The 13,712-nt window shown below is 46.4% G+C and overlaps 1 protein-coding gene across 18 annotated transcripts in view; it reads left to right on the forward strand.

The window, feature by feature from the left end:
* ARPP21 (cAMP regulated phosphoprotein 21) overlaps positions 1-13,712 on the forward strand; it is a 185,008-nt gene that overhangs the window by 51,814 nt on the left and 119,482 nt on the right. For 6 of the 18 annotated variants that reach the window (XM_052692826.1, XM_052692835.1, XM_052692837.1 and 3 more), the window contains exon 1: positions 2,594-2,830. The exons of 1 other annotated variant lie outside the window; for it this stretch is intronic. The gene's annotated coding sequence lies outside the window, so the exon portion shown is untranslated. Of the gene's footprint in view, positions 1-2,130; positions 2,476-2,592; positions 2,831-3,209; positions 3,288-3,725; positions 4,207-13,712 lie in introns of those variants that run through there. 11 more of the 18 variants (XM_052692843.1, XM_052692845.1, XM_052692836.1 and 8 more) reach the window with 5 other exon arrangements.

Raw genomic sequence — 13,712 nt, forward strand, 5'->3', positions numbered from 1 at the left:
CTTGAGTTGAAAGGGACCTTAAAGCCCACTCAGTTCCAAACCACTGCTGTGGGCAGGGCTGCCACCCACAGATCAGGCTGCCCAGGGCCCTATCCAACCTGGCCTTAAGTACCTCCACGATGGATTCAGGACTGGCTCCTAGAAGATTTTGGGTGACTTCTCAACAAAGGGAGGCAATGTCACCTCCTCACAGGTGCTGTGCCTGATGCTGCTTGCCATTCGGAGTTGAAATAGTAGCTAGGATGAGGGTTATTTATTTATTTATTTATTTATTTCCCTTTCCTCTTTTGTTGTTGCTGAAGCTGGCATCTTTCAGCGTTTAGTAGCTTGCCCCAAACATCCTGCCACGCAGGAGAAAGGGGAGTGAACTGCCACGATTACAGTTTGAATGAATCTTCATCTGTTTTCAGAGCTGACATATAGCTTCAGTGCTTCCCACTGCAAGGGCACTTCAGGATCCAAACTGCGGAGGAGAAGCTGTGGGTATGTGGCAGCTCTTTCCCATTGTGCCTAGTGACTGGGGCAAGGCTGTGAAGTATCCCCTTTACAGGCTGGTTGAGGTCTATATTGAATGAATACCTTTCATGTCCTGCTGCAGCCTCCAACTTTGCTGGTAGGCTGCTTAGGATGATGTGCAGCAGCCAAGTGAGGTCCTCTGCATTTCAGCACATCTTCAACGCAGCTTTGATAGGCATGAACTTTGGATGAAAAAACACTTCAAAGCCAAAAATGGGTCCTGCCCCAGTCACCAGCTATTGCAAGCTTTGGTGTAATGCTGTTTTGTAGCCTTTCTGTCACTCTTCTTGCCATCAGGTGCAACTTGTAGCACGTCTCAGGGAGATATGTTAAACAATGAAATCAAGAGCAGATGGAGCCATGTGTGTGCATCATAGGAGTCAGCCACATCAGGAGGTGCATTAGCACATGGGTCTTGGTGTCCTTGGCTGAATGCCTGTGATCACTGGAGGCGTGCACCAGGACTCTGCTAATGCTCTCCCCAGTACGGTTCAGTGCTCGCTGTATTCTTCCAGCCCAACCCTGCTGAGTGGTCCTTGGTGATGGCAGGTGCTCATTTGTAAGGGGAAGGAGGGATTCCAGGGGTGCTGGGATAATACCCACTAAACCAACCCCTCCTCCCCCCCCCACACACACACCTTCTGTGTACTTGTCTACATTTGACTGAGTTCTGTAGTTGCTAAGCGTAGAAAACTCTATTTGGAAACAGGGAATTGTTGAAAGCATGTAATAAAAAGAGTGCATTTTTCACAGCGTATTTTAAATTAGAATTATCTGTCTGTGGGAGTCGGGTTATTCGTATCGCTGCAGACAGAAACGATGACTGTATTTTCTAGCACCTCGTTGCGTTACGCTGATGGACTGTTTATTTTTCATCTGTAGGATTGCTAATTGCAGCCGGTGCCAACGCTGCTGCCCCTTTCAGGTGACTGTGGTGGAGGGCACTGTAGAGACGCACAGCTATTACACAGAGCGTGCACTTCCAGCAGTTGAACTGCTGGATCCGCTCTGATTGATCTACGGCAATTACATTTCGTGCTGCACTGCTATAATTTCACTGCACGTTAATAGCCACCTAGCGCAGAGGTAAAGACCCTTTCCTCTCCCGGTGCAGAAGGAATGCCTGGATTTATTCAGCTGAGTAAAATGAGCTGTGATTTTTCGGAGCAGATGGCAGAGGTTTTGTGTGTTGGAAAAGCGTTTGCCGGTGCAGCGCCGTTTCCCTGCACCCTGACGGTTGTGCAGGAGCTCCTGGAGAAGTCCCATCCTCGGGTCCTGGCAGGGGGAGGGGAAGAGATGGGGATCATGTGCCCCATTTTGAGTGGCTCATCTGCTACCACCCAAACTCTGCTGCAGTCCCTCCCTCCCCCCCTCTTCAGCAGCTCGGCTGAGCACTGCAGGCGCTGTCAGATTTCTCTGGCAAAATTAGTGATAAAACACCCCCCCACACACGCACACTTTCACTAAGGCTGGAATCGGGGGCCGTGTTTTTAAGGTTGGGGCGGGGGGGGTCGATGGGACGCGGGTGGAAGCGCTTGGCGAGGGTAAGAGGAGACGAACGCGCCCTCTCCCCCTTATCCCTGACCGGCGCTTTGTGTGAGCTCCCGGCTGGGGCAGGGCTGCCGGGGAGGGCCGGGGTGTGACCGGAGGAGCAGCACCGCGCGCACAGACAGGCGCACGGAGGGGCACGGCCGCGGGGCAGGGCCGAGAGAGAGAGAGAGAGGAGCCGCCCGGCCGCGGTGTCTGTGAGGAGAGAGGGGCGGGAAGGGTCAGGCGCGCCATGGCGGCGGAGCCCGCGGCTCCTGCTAGGTGGCCGAGGCGGCGCGAGCCGGAGCGGCGGCGCTGAGCGCAGTGAGCGCGGAGCCGGCGAGCAGCGCGCCGCTGTCTGCGGTCCGAGGCGCACCACGCTGCGTGGGCGGGGAGAGAGAGAAAGGAGAGGGAGAGACTCGCAGACAGACAGTACGGCCGGGAGCGCGGCGCATAAAGGACGGGGGACGGGCGGGAGGGAGAGCGAGCCGGAGGGGAGCCGGGCAGGCACGGAGGGGACCGGGGCGAGGGCAGGCGGCGCAGCCCGGCGAGAGGAGCCGGCCCGGGCGGGAGGCGGCGGCGGGTCGGGCGGCACCGCGGCACCGCGTTCGGCCGGCGGCGGATCTCCTCCCGCGGCGGAGGCGGAGGAAGAGACCATGTCTGGCAGGAAGACGGGCGCTGCGCTGTAACGCGGCGCGGCCGCGGCACCATACACTCAGCGGGCGGCCCCGCGCCGAGCGCAGACACCGGGCCGGCGGGACGCTGGGCACATCCCTTATCGGGCAAGGTAACGACGAGACGAGAGAACGAAACCAAGAGCGTGACAGAAATCGCAGGCGCTTGCGCGGCGCGGTGTCCTTTGTTGTTGCGATTTACGTTTATTTTTTCGTTCCAGCGTGCTTTCTGGCACCCCGTCGGTGACTCGGGCGCGGGGCCGTGAGTGGGGCCGGGCGGCAGCGTTTTGCCTCAGAGGGGGGGGAAGGACGACGCTGTGTGTCATCGGCGGTCCGGCGGGGAGGGACGGGAGGTGCCGGAGCCGGGGTGCGGGGTACGGGGCGGCGTGCGAGAGGCAGGTGGGGCTGCGGGCAGCGGGGGGTGGTGTACCGGGAGGAGAACGATGTGAAACACGCAGAAAAAAACCCAAACTTTCACTCGCCGGCATCGAGGGATACGCTCTGCGTTGCTAGAGAAAAGCATTGTTCTGGAGGGTGGTGACTTGAGGAGGAAGGGTCACTTGGAGCCTCGTGAGCATCTTTCTTCTTTTTTTTTTTTTGGTTGTTGTTCTTGCATGCAGTGAGGGGAGCCGGGCGTTACAGCGCGCATTCAGGCATCCCGGCAGCCCGCTTGCATTAAAACAGCGTTACCGTGCTCAGTGCAGCGCCGCGTGCTTGTTTGTGCCTTTAGCAGTGCCGCTTGCGGGTCTACGGACGTGCTCGCCCAGCGCAGCCGTTGTGCGGTGTTGTTAATGACTGTCGTGTTGTGCATTCGCTCATTGCCTGCACCGGCGGGGGATGCGCGCGGTGTCGGGGCCGTTTGTGCACCCGCTGCTCCCAGGTGCGTGCAGCCCTCAAACCGGCTTGCATTCCGGTGAGCGCTGAGATGGAACAAAGGAGCCACGGAGCAGCGCAGGTGTGTGTGTGTGTGTGTGTGTATATATGTATGTGTGTGTCTGTGGGTCACCTGTTTGGCTTCCCTGCCTTGTCACTTGGCTGGGTGTGCGTGAGCTTGGCGCGTTCGCTGCTTGACCCGCTCCAAAATGCCACATGTAAGTTTTTAGGTGAGCGCAAAAGCGTCGAAGCTGAGAGTTCTGGGGAGGGGAAGAACGCCTGTAAACTGACCCGCAACTTTTCAGTCACATCACTTAACTGCACGCTGCTTTTTGTTTTAGCAGCCTTCGTCACGGATCGAGGCAAGTTTGCGTGCGCAATTAGGCTTGCACACTGCTAATCTCACACAGGGCTTGCCTCCCAGCTCCCAGCTGGGCATGGTTACCTTGAGAGCTGAGGTGTCAGCACTGTCGGAGCATGCTCCGGCGGGGAGACCGGGTGTGTGCTATTTTTAATACTATTTATTGAAGATGCTTCTCACTCTGCGATGTACCGAGCATAATGGAAGAGCAGAGCAATGATTGGTTATGGATACTGGAAAAGGAGAAATGCAAAGGTAAAAATGGAAATCCCTCAAATGCCTCCGTTATGATTATCGGAAGAAAATGCGGTTGTGCGGAAAGCTGAGCGATGAGCTGCTCTTAAGTCAAAGTGTTTTGTGGTATCTACAGTGATTTTCTTTTCTTCGGGAAGTTGTAAGGAACAAACTGTAGCTAGAAAATGATTTCTTTTCTGTGCTGTTGATCTATATGATTGTATTTGGATATGTTTAAGTTGAGGAATGTTCCATTTTACTTTTTGATGTTGAAATGTCTAATGGTAGAGTAGCGCGAGGGAACGCTTTTAAAATCTTCTTTTTCTTTTTGTGTGAATGCAGTGCTGACCTATTTTAATGATTATCGATGTTCTTATCGGTAGCTTCCTGAAGCAGGACTTCGGAGTTTTCATTGCTGCATGCAGTATTTGCAGAAGGCAATAAAACCGCCTGAGATACTCGTGTAAAGCAAATACCTCTAGATAAATACAGCGTGTGCCATAACGCCAGATGTGCAGAGATGGTTCTCCAAAACTGCCTTGTTTTGTTCCATGTATCTGCAGTCAGAAATGCACGCACTGGCTATCTGCTACAATCCTTGGAATCATGTAGAGAAACTAGGCTTGCGTAAAGATTGTTGTCTGTAAAACAAACGTATTTTCTCTGTGTTGCCTGCAGTTTTGCAGGATGGTGGTCTAAGAAACATCTCAGTACCCCTCCTGCAAAATCCTTTTTCAGGCAATTACGCCTTCCTGCTCTGTGTCAGTCCTGACTGCCTTGGGGCTGGGCTTGCGGATGGAGGTTGCTGGGATGAGGGTTCGCTACATCATATCCTTGGAGGAAAAACTGCTTGAGAAGGATAAAAGAAACATAATTTTAACACAGGTGCAAGGATAGATCGCAGACAGATGCAAGAACAGTGCTGCAGTCACTATGAAACTTTATCCTACTGGTGTAACAGTATGGGTCAAGTCATGTTTTCCTGATGGCGCTGCTTTTCCTGTGGGCTTCACTGGGGTTATTTGCACGAAGGCAGCAAACTGGACTTGTCCTAACAAATCATTGTTATCAAATAGAATTTCAGTGAGTACGTCAAAGGAACCAAAGAAATCTTAAAATTCACCGCGCTCTTGGCTTCCTCCCAGGTTACAATTTTAACAACTAGCATGAAACTTAGAATAAACAGAGGGAGGGGGAAAACGTGTGCTTATCTAGGATGGCATGCTTACACTCTTCCTTTCCTCCTTCATGCATCGCTCTCACTGCACTCAATGGGAGCTTTAAATTTGGAAGAGCATCCAGAGTTTGGTTTCATGGTTTTGTCAGTGCTAAAGAAAGACCCAGGGACAAATCTTTAGCAGCTGTGAATCAGTGTAGTTCCATAGGGTTTAAGAACAGTGTCAGTTTACACCAGCTGATGATACGTCTCTCTGCTTATAACGTACAGGATCCGTTGTGGGCTTTGAGTAGTATTATCAGTTTTGATGGCATTAATTTCAGAGCAGGAAAATGATTCTGGCAGATTGGACAAACCCTTGTTTATACGGTCTGCTCACAAGCGATCCACTGAGTGCTCTCATCTCAGCTTATTCTCCCAGTTGTAAAGAGAGTTTGTAACCTACGTGATTATTTAAAGGACATGCTGTTCATATTAAGTTGTTTTCAAAACCACCATTAATGATTGGCGAGTTGAGAAGTAATGTAACTACAGCAGCATAATAAACTTGCAAAATGCGTTTGTCCCCTGCTTGTTCATTTATTAGATTTGGAGTTCAATTATTAATGTCCTCAGCAGGTAGTAAGTCATGCAAATGGGTCACTTTTTCTTCTAGAAGATTGAAACATTCATCAAACGAGTAATAAGGAGTACACAGCAAAGGCTGCGTACATTCCAGTGGGAAGGATTTGATTTGGAAGAGTTCAAAGTACTGTGTGTAAATGTCTTTGTATCTGTATGGCAGCATGCGTTTCTAGGACAGGTTCTGTTTTGGTGACAAACTGCAATCCAGGTAAGTTGAATTTTCGCCATTTTAAGGCTGGATAACTAGAATTGCAGAGAAATTATGCAAACCATGTCAGGTCACGCATCTCATTTTTGACAGAGCCTGTAAACAAGACCTTTTCCAGTCCCCAGTCGTACGCCAGTCATCCCCGGAGAATAAGACACCCCATCTAATTGCTGCTTCTGTTTTGTAATTTTTCCACCTTATATGTGAAATGGTAACTTTTGAAAACGTGTCAGTAACTTAAAATGCTTATGTTTGTGATTATTACAAACATTACGTTTCGATGTAATTGAATGATAAAAAAAATACCTTTAGGACAAGAGAAAGGAATGTCTCCTGCTTGATCATGTTTTCTTTAGGAATTGGCGAAGGCATCTGTAATTTTAGGTGGTCATACTGAGACAAGATACGTTTTTCTTGGGTTCTTAAGAAGACATAAACTCCACCATACACAGACCACAGAGGCTATTGTTGACTATGGCAGTGTGTGCACACAGTTCATTAGAAGAATAACTTTAAAGAAGCATTAAAAAGCTAACTTTTTAATTAAGGCTTCTTTCTTGGTGAATAACGTCTGTGAGGGATTCATGCCAAGTAAGTTCTCCTTTGTCAGTGAAGGTCCAAACCACTAAGTTGCAGGTCTTCAGGGCTGAAGCACTCATTGTTTCCTTGCATTTCTGCAGTTAATTACTGTTTTCAGGCTGCGCATTATCGCATATGATACTCATGCAGTACATGAACTTGATGATGCATGCAAAGAACTCAATTTAGAAGGACTGTCTGTGTGTAGAGGTCTCATGTTTTTTCTTTTCAGCTTATCTAAATTTCCAAGCATCCATGAATAGTCTAATTTAATACTTAGTTTGTGGCATGTGTAATTCAAAGTTTTGTGTTACATTCATTTGTGGGGAAGGGTATTGGAGCTCCTACTTCAGGAGAAAGAAAGGACTTCTGTAACGTCCTGCAGCATTCGCCCGCTTCCACCTGTTAGCAGCAATGCAGTGCTGCTACTTTCTTTTTTACTGTTGTGATTTCAGGTAATCTGTTACCAGTACATTTCTTTCAAGGTTCTTTGAAAAAGGGAGTTGCTGAAAAAGCATCTTTTCATTAAAATATATTATTTTTAATTTGTGTTGAGATTCTTAAGCCATGTTACACCATTCCGGATTCCTAAGTAATAAGCCAATATATGAAAAATCGGCTTTCCTTTTTCTTACACCTAAATTCCGTTTTGCTGAAGAAAATAAGTGTCCTAAAGATGGTGAGAAATACAGAAAAATGAGGAGTAAGCCGAATAACCTATTTTACAAAAGTAAGTTCATAAGAGTTGTGTAGATTTAATTGCTGGTGTGGTAAATGTGAAACATTTCAGACAACCCGCTAGCTGTGGGTTTTTCTGTTAATGCTGGAGAAGCTATGAAGTGTGAGAGAGTGATAATGTCATACAGTATGACTTAGCTGAAATGCAGAAGGCACAGTTAGGCAGTGACAGCTGGGAATTTGAAATTTATGATTTGGATATCCAGTGACTTTCTGAAGCAGCAGAGGATTTGGGATGTTTTCTGGTCGCTGGTATTATATGGAGGCAGTAACTGGAAGACTTTTGTCAGAGCCAACTTGTTCACATAGCATATGTTGAAGTATGTAAGGTGAGAAGTGCATCTTTAAAGGGGAAGAAAATGTTACCCACTGAGAAACTGGGACACCCTTATGCTTATTTCTCCAGATCTGAGGCTTCTTGGATCTTTTTAGGCCAGGAGCCACAGTTAACAAGAGGAGTACTGTGAGAAAGGAAAGCCCTATGTAAAGCGTTCTTGCATTTTAATGCTTTTGAGTTGATTTCTCGTTTAGTCCCAGGCAATGCTATGACTTATATATGAGCTGTTTATACACTGCCTCTGCTTAACATTGTAGAATTGTGGGAACATCTTCCAACTGAGCAAGCTGCCTCCTCGTAAATCAGGTGCCTTAAAGCTCTAAGTCAAAAGGAGGCTTAAATGGACAGCAGGAGTGTATTCAGAAATAATCAACAATAAGAAAAACAGAGCTTCTTTCCCTGCTGCTAAGTACTGTTTTTATTTCTCGAGTCTTTTGGCCTTTTGTTTGGAGTCTACAGTTAAACATAAATACATACCGATCGACTGCTCTCAGGCTTCTGTTTCACTCCAATTTTTATGGCTGCACAGCAGTGATTTTTTTACTGGCTTCATAAAGTCATCTGAGCCAGTTTTATATTCTAAGACTTGAATTTTGTCATCAGAAACATTCCTGAACAGCTAATAATTTTGTCATTAATTAATCCTACAGCAGTGTTTTTGTTTTTATTGCCTCATGAGCTGAAATCTCACGATGTCTCCAGCGCATGCAGCATTTTGTAAACTTTCCTCGAGTCCTTGAATGAACGGTGCTGTTCTTTGCAGGGAGCACCAGCGCCTCGCTTTTGGTGCCTTGCAGAGCTCCTTATGGTGCAGTGCTTTATTTAGTGTGAAGAAAGTTACCACAATTTCTTCCTGAACAAAGAGGGATGGCGAGGCTTTTCGATTGAGTGAAGCTAATGTAGATAAACTGCAGCGATTGGAAGCACGTTGTATATACAGTGAGATTGTTGTGTCGTTTAATGCTCCATGACAATGAGTGGGAAGTTTTACTGGAAGCAGCCTGCAGTGTGGATGCTGCCATGTGAGATAGGTACAACACAGTGCACTTCTGGACAATGTGCCTGCTCCCTGCTTTTTGGGTGTCTGTGCCATTGGACTTAATATGAAAGCGTTTGCCTTCAGTTGCACAAAAGTCAACAATAAATTGCAGTGCTTGAAACTAAACTTTAAGGTCTGTCTGCAAGTGAATATTCCATTTCTGACTACGTTGCCATAGGCGTAACAGTTAGAATCATTTAAACGAGTTTGCTTAATGTATTATAAAGTATTTGTCGTGGAGTCAGAAATGTTTATGATGTCATAAAAGCTTTAGGAGAAACACATCAAATAAATTGGTCCACTCTAAAGGCTCACTGCAGATTTTAATGGAAGCCCGGGAAATGTCTGATAGCTTTATAATTTGTGTTCTTTATAAGCCGTGAAATCGGAAGTGAGGAGGTCTGACTTTCATGCTTTTGGCTTTTGTTCTGTTAAGGAAAATTCAGAGCTCTCTTCTACTAAATAAAAAGGAACATCATGGGCACAGATCTGAAAAGAAAGCATAATGAGCGACTTAGGGCATCTCTAAGTGCCTTATTTCGTAATGCATGCTAACACGAGGAAAATGATAACCGTTTCTGACTCAGGTATGACTTCGGGGGAGCTTAAATTCATACATAACAAGTTCAACTAGATTGGAAAGTGTGCTGTATTTACCAGCCTTGTGTATCTGAATGTGCTTTTCCATTACAGTGTAGCATGTAAACAGGAAAATGGAGTGGTCTCTGGTGACCAGAGGTGTGGCAAGCAGTGTGAGAATCCTGCTAGATACTGAGAAGACAGTGAATTATTACTGATGGATAATGCCGCTTTGAGTTATTTAACCTGCGCACTGATGAAAATGGCAGAATGGGAAAGAAGTCCTTGAATGACCCTCTTTGAAGTAACCATCTTGGAGTTGGGGGCTGAGCTGAGGGAGAGTTGCGGCTGGTGGGTGGGCAGAGCTCTGCTGTTTGGGGTAAGAAATGGGCACTGGGGCATCAGGGATAAATGGACAGCGAAGGGAAGGAGGGTTGTTAGGAGATACTTACTCCCTGAGGACTGAGTAACTGAAATTTGGATTACCTGGAGAGAAAAAATGCATGGACACACATGTAGTCTCTTCTCAGTATGAGTTGTTTGCTGATTTAAAATATCAATATTTCCTTACGCGTGTGTTGTGATCCCTGCCTTTGCGTGGAGCATCAGGACACGGTGGGCACTCGTCTGCATTCCCGTTTGATCTCTTCCAGTCTGAGATTACAGGAACCGTACATAGCCTGTGGCTTTTGAATTCTGCTGCTGAATTGCTCCTGTCTGCCACCTTGCAGAGGAGAAGGGAAGATCTCAGCATCGTTGCCGAGGAGGAGGCAGAGGGCAGCCGCACAGCGGCGTGGCCTGGCCTTGTGTGGGTGCTTGAGGCCGTGCTGCCCAGCAGCGCTGGGAGGTGTGCGGGGTCAGTGGATCTCTGCTGTGGAGCTGATGCCTCCCTGAAAGTAAATCGGCTTGTATCGTTAATAGCGCTTGCCTCCACATGCCAGCAGCCTCATAAATTAGCGAGCTATTTACTGAAATAGCAGAAAGGCCCGATGACGACGTGAATTTCCCACCTTTCCGCAAAGGGCTCAGCGTTAATGGAAGGAGGCTTTGGTAGGAAAGACCAAGACTACAGGATGCCAAGGGTGACGCAGTGCTTCGGCTGCGTGCGGTTTTGCTCCCAGTGGCCGCACAGCCGTAGGCACGGGGCTGCGGTTCCTGCAGGCACCACGTCCAGCCGCCCCTTCGCCGGGATCGGTTCCGCAATGCGGAGGAAGATGCGGCACGCGCCTACCTCTCTCAAAGCCAGCTTTGATGTTTTTGTTATTCCTGAGGGTTTCTTGTTGGTTTTTTTTTTTCTTCACGAAGGAGAGCAGCGAACGTAATTTGTACTCTCTAAGGCTAATTATAATTTTTCCTCTGCAGATGACTTCTTAGAGAGCTGTACGTTCAAAGAATTGCTGCTAACTCTTTTCTGTGTTGCAGCTATGTTCAGTGTCCTGATGATGAAAGTCAAAATGTAGATTTCTCTGACGTCTGTTTTTGTTTTTGTTTGTTCAGAAACACATATTTCAGGTCTCGTCTTTATTAACGTGATCAGGCGCTCTGCATCGTGGTGTAATAAAACTGCTTCGTTGAGACAAGAAGACAGGGAAATATCAGTGGTACTTCAGTAAAACACTGTACTGATTAAATAGCGTAATTTCCCAATGTGGAAAATGAAATCAGTTCTGATTGCTTCAGTCCTTTGAGAGGAACTGCGGTAGCACCCGATTGTTTGGCTTTCTGGAAAATCACAACAGACCAAGCCATTCAAACTGTACTCTGTTTTAGGAACAAATGGTGCAGTACAGGAATGTGCGTGCTGGATTTCCATTGAAGGGAGAGCACCAGTAGCCTAATCTGCTGTGCGTATGGATGCTCCCTGCAATGTAGGCTTTATTCCCTAGGTACAGTAGTTGGAATGGGGCAGCATGTGCTGGTGTAACACCACGTGTTCTTCAGAACATCAGCTGCATGTGCAAGCAGTGTCAGTGTCTAGCTACTGTCAGACAGGTGACTTCAATAAAAGCAAGTCCAGGCTTTTGGTTTTGACCTGTGCGTGTTTGCGTCTGGGCCAGTAACTTGAGCTGCTATTTTAGTACTGCAAAACTGAGATTTCAGGCAGCCAGCCTTACACAGTTGAGAAGGAGGAAGAAAAATCCAGAGGGACGGAGGAAATCTAATGTTAAGTTCTTCTGGCAGTAGCAAAGTGGAAAATAAAGCACACTGACATCGTGTATCTTTCTGCATCCTTGAGTGTAATGCACAGAGGTGGCATCTTCATTCAAACCAGTCCAGAGGCCTGACTTAAAGGTTACTGGAAGGGGAGGAGGTCACTGCTATCCTGACAGAAACTCTTTTCTTCCTTTCTTTCTTCGTGTACCTATTTCAAGCAGATGCTAGCATTTACGTCTCTGCCTTTTGCCTGATCCCTTCTATGCATAACACAACTATCTCTGTTCTGCTTCTTCCATCCTCTGAGCATTCTTCCTCCTGGGCTTTCATTATGTGAGCTGTGCCCCCTGTGACCTTTCCTTTGTAAAACTGCCCTGGCTTTTCTTTTTTTGTAGCATTTACTTACGTTTCTTAGTTTTTGCTTCTTTCCTGTCCATATCAATTGCATAGCTGTGTTTGAAGTGATGAAAAGTTTGATTTATCCGTTCTAGTTGCATGTTTTTTCAGGTAACTTAATTCCACAGATATTTGCCCACTTTATATTCTGACTTGCTCCATAAAGCAGTGTCATCATTATTCAAGGTATGCCAGTTCCTTGGTTTTTTGAACTTTGTTCTGGTATTTCCTAAGGAGAGAGCACTGAATGAGTTCTGATTCCATCTGTAAAATGAGATTTTGTGGTGGGATCTGGAAAACATCCTTCTCTGGAACCTCTTCCTGTGTGAGCTCCAGTTAATAGACGTAGGGCCCTTTTGGGGAGCAAATTCAATAGCTCGGTAGAACTGTGTGTTCGCTGCTGGAAAATGTTGTGTCCTGAACTCTCCATCTGTTCATATAGATTATTTTTTTTTATTGTTAACTTTCTCAATAAATTTCATGTTCTTCACTTGCTCGGAAAGTAAAACATAATGAAAATGCCACAGAACAAAGCTTTTGACTGTGTCTGTTGGCAAAGACTTATCACACATTGGCTCTCTGACCTTTCAGGTGGGCTGCTGCCTATGGTGTGAGCAGGAGATCCAGCAGCTAGCTCAGCACTGAGCGCATTGCAGCGCATACAGTTTAATGTATTAATGCATTATGCAATGAAGAAATGAGTGTAGATGGAGTTTTATTTTGTATTTCATCTGTATACTCTTGTTGAAGGCTTCGTGTTGTAGCCATGGATCATGTTTGAAAGCAGGAGACTGACTGTAGCGATAGAGTGAGATGCATCTGTCTATGTCTGGGGACCTGTACTGAATACCTAATCAATTTCTTGTGAAATGCATTTATAGAATCACTTCATAAAGGCAAATGAATAAAAGCAGTAAGTTTGCTATCAGCAAATGAAAAGTTGTTTTTTGTTTCCTGGAAATCTAGTCTTTTTCTTCTATGTTTTGTTTCTCGTTTTTAAGCTCTCTTCATTGCTGAGATAAATCAGGAGAAATGCCCTGTTCAGCTGCCAATTACTGGTTTAATTGAGTTATTTTCAGTAATGTGAGTGCCATTCGTGCCTAGTTCACTAATTGCCCACTGTACTGTCAGTTTATTTTGAAGGGGACATTCCAAGTATTCTATGCATGGTACTTCAGAACCAGTCTTCTTCTATGGGCTGATCTTCAGACTGATGGCCAGTCATTTCAGTGATCCCAGTAAGCACCACTGAATTGAAGAGTTTCCTCACCAGTCAAACCCTACATTCTGTAATGTGGAGACCCTCCATGTTCCAGTCATACTAAGGAGTGTTTTATTCCATAAATGACGGTGTCAGCGTCCTGACTCATAGCTGAACTCTTGACTTTAGTTGTTTGCTAAGGAGTTAATCTGATTATTTTTTTTTAAGGCACATTTATAAATCTCTCTAATTGCACAAGGGACTTGGAACACAGTGAGGTTTCATTCACACAGCCTACGTTTAAGTTGGCTGAAGAAAAGCTCTCACTTCAGTTAATTCTTTAGTTGTAATCCTTGCAAATAAAGGCGTGCAAATACTAGTCTGTGTAACCCTGTTGCTACAGATCAGGCAGACATGCTCTGCAGGAGGGAGCAGGTACAGCTTTTAAGATCCTTCCAAAATGTGCATCCACATACTTTGTGTTCTCTTAGATTA

This window comes from Tympanuchus pallidicinctus, unplaced genomic scaffold (genome assembly GCF_026119805.1).
Source record: "Tympanuchus pallidicinctus isolate F22 unplaced genomic scaffold, pur_lepc_1.0 scaffold3, whole genome shotgun sequence".
Classification (NCBI taxonomy): domain Eukaryota; kingdom Metazoa; phylum Chordata; class Aves; order Galliformes; family Phasianidae; genus Tympanuchus; species Tympanuchus pallidicinctus.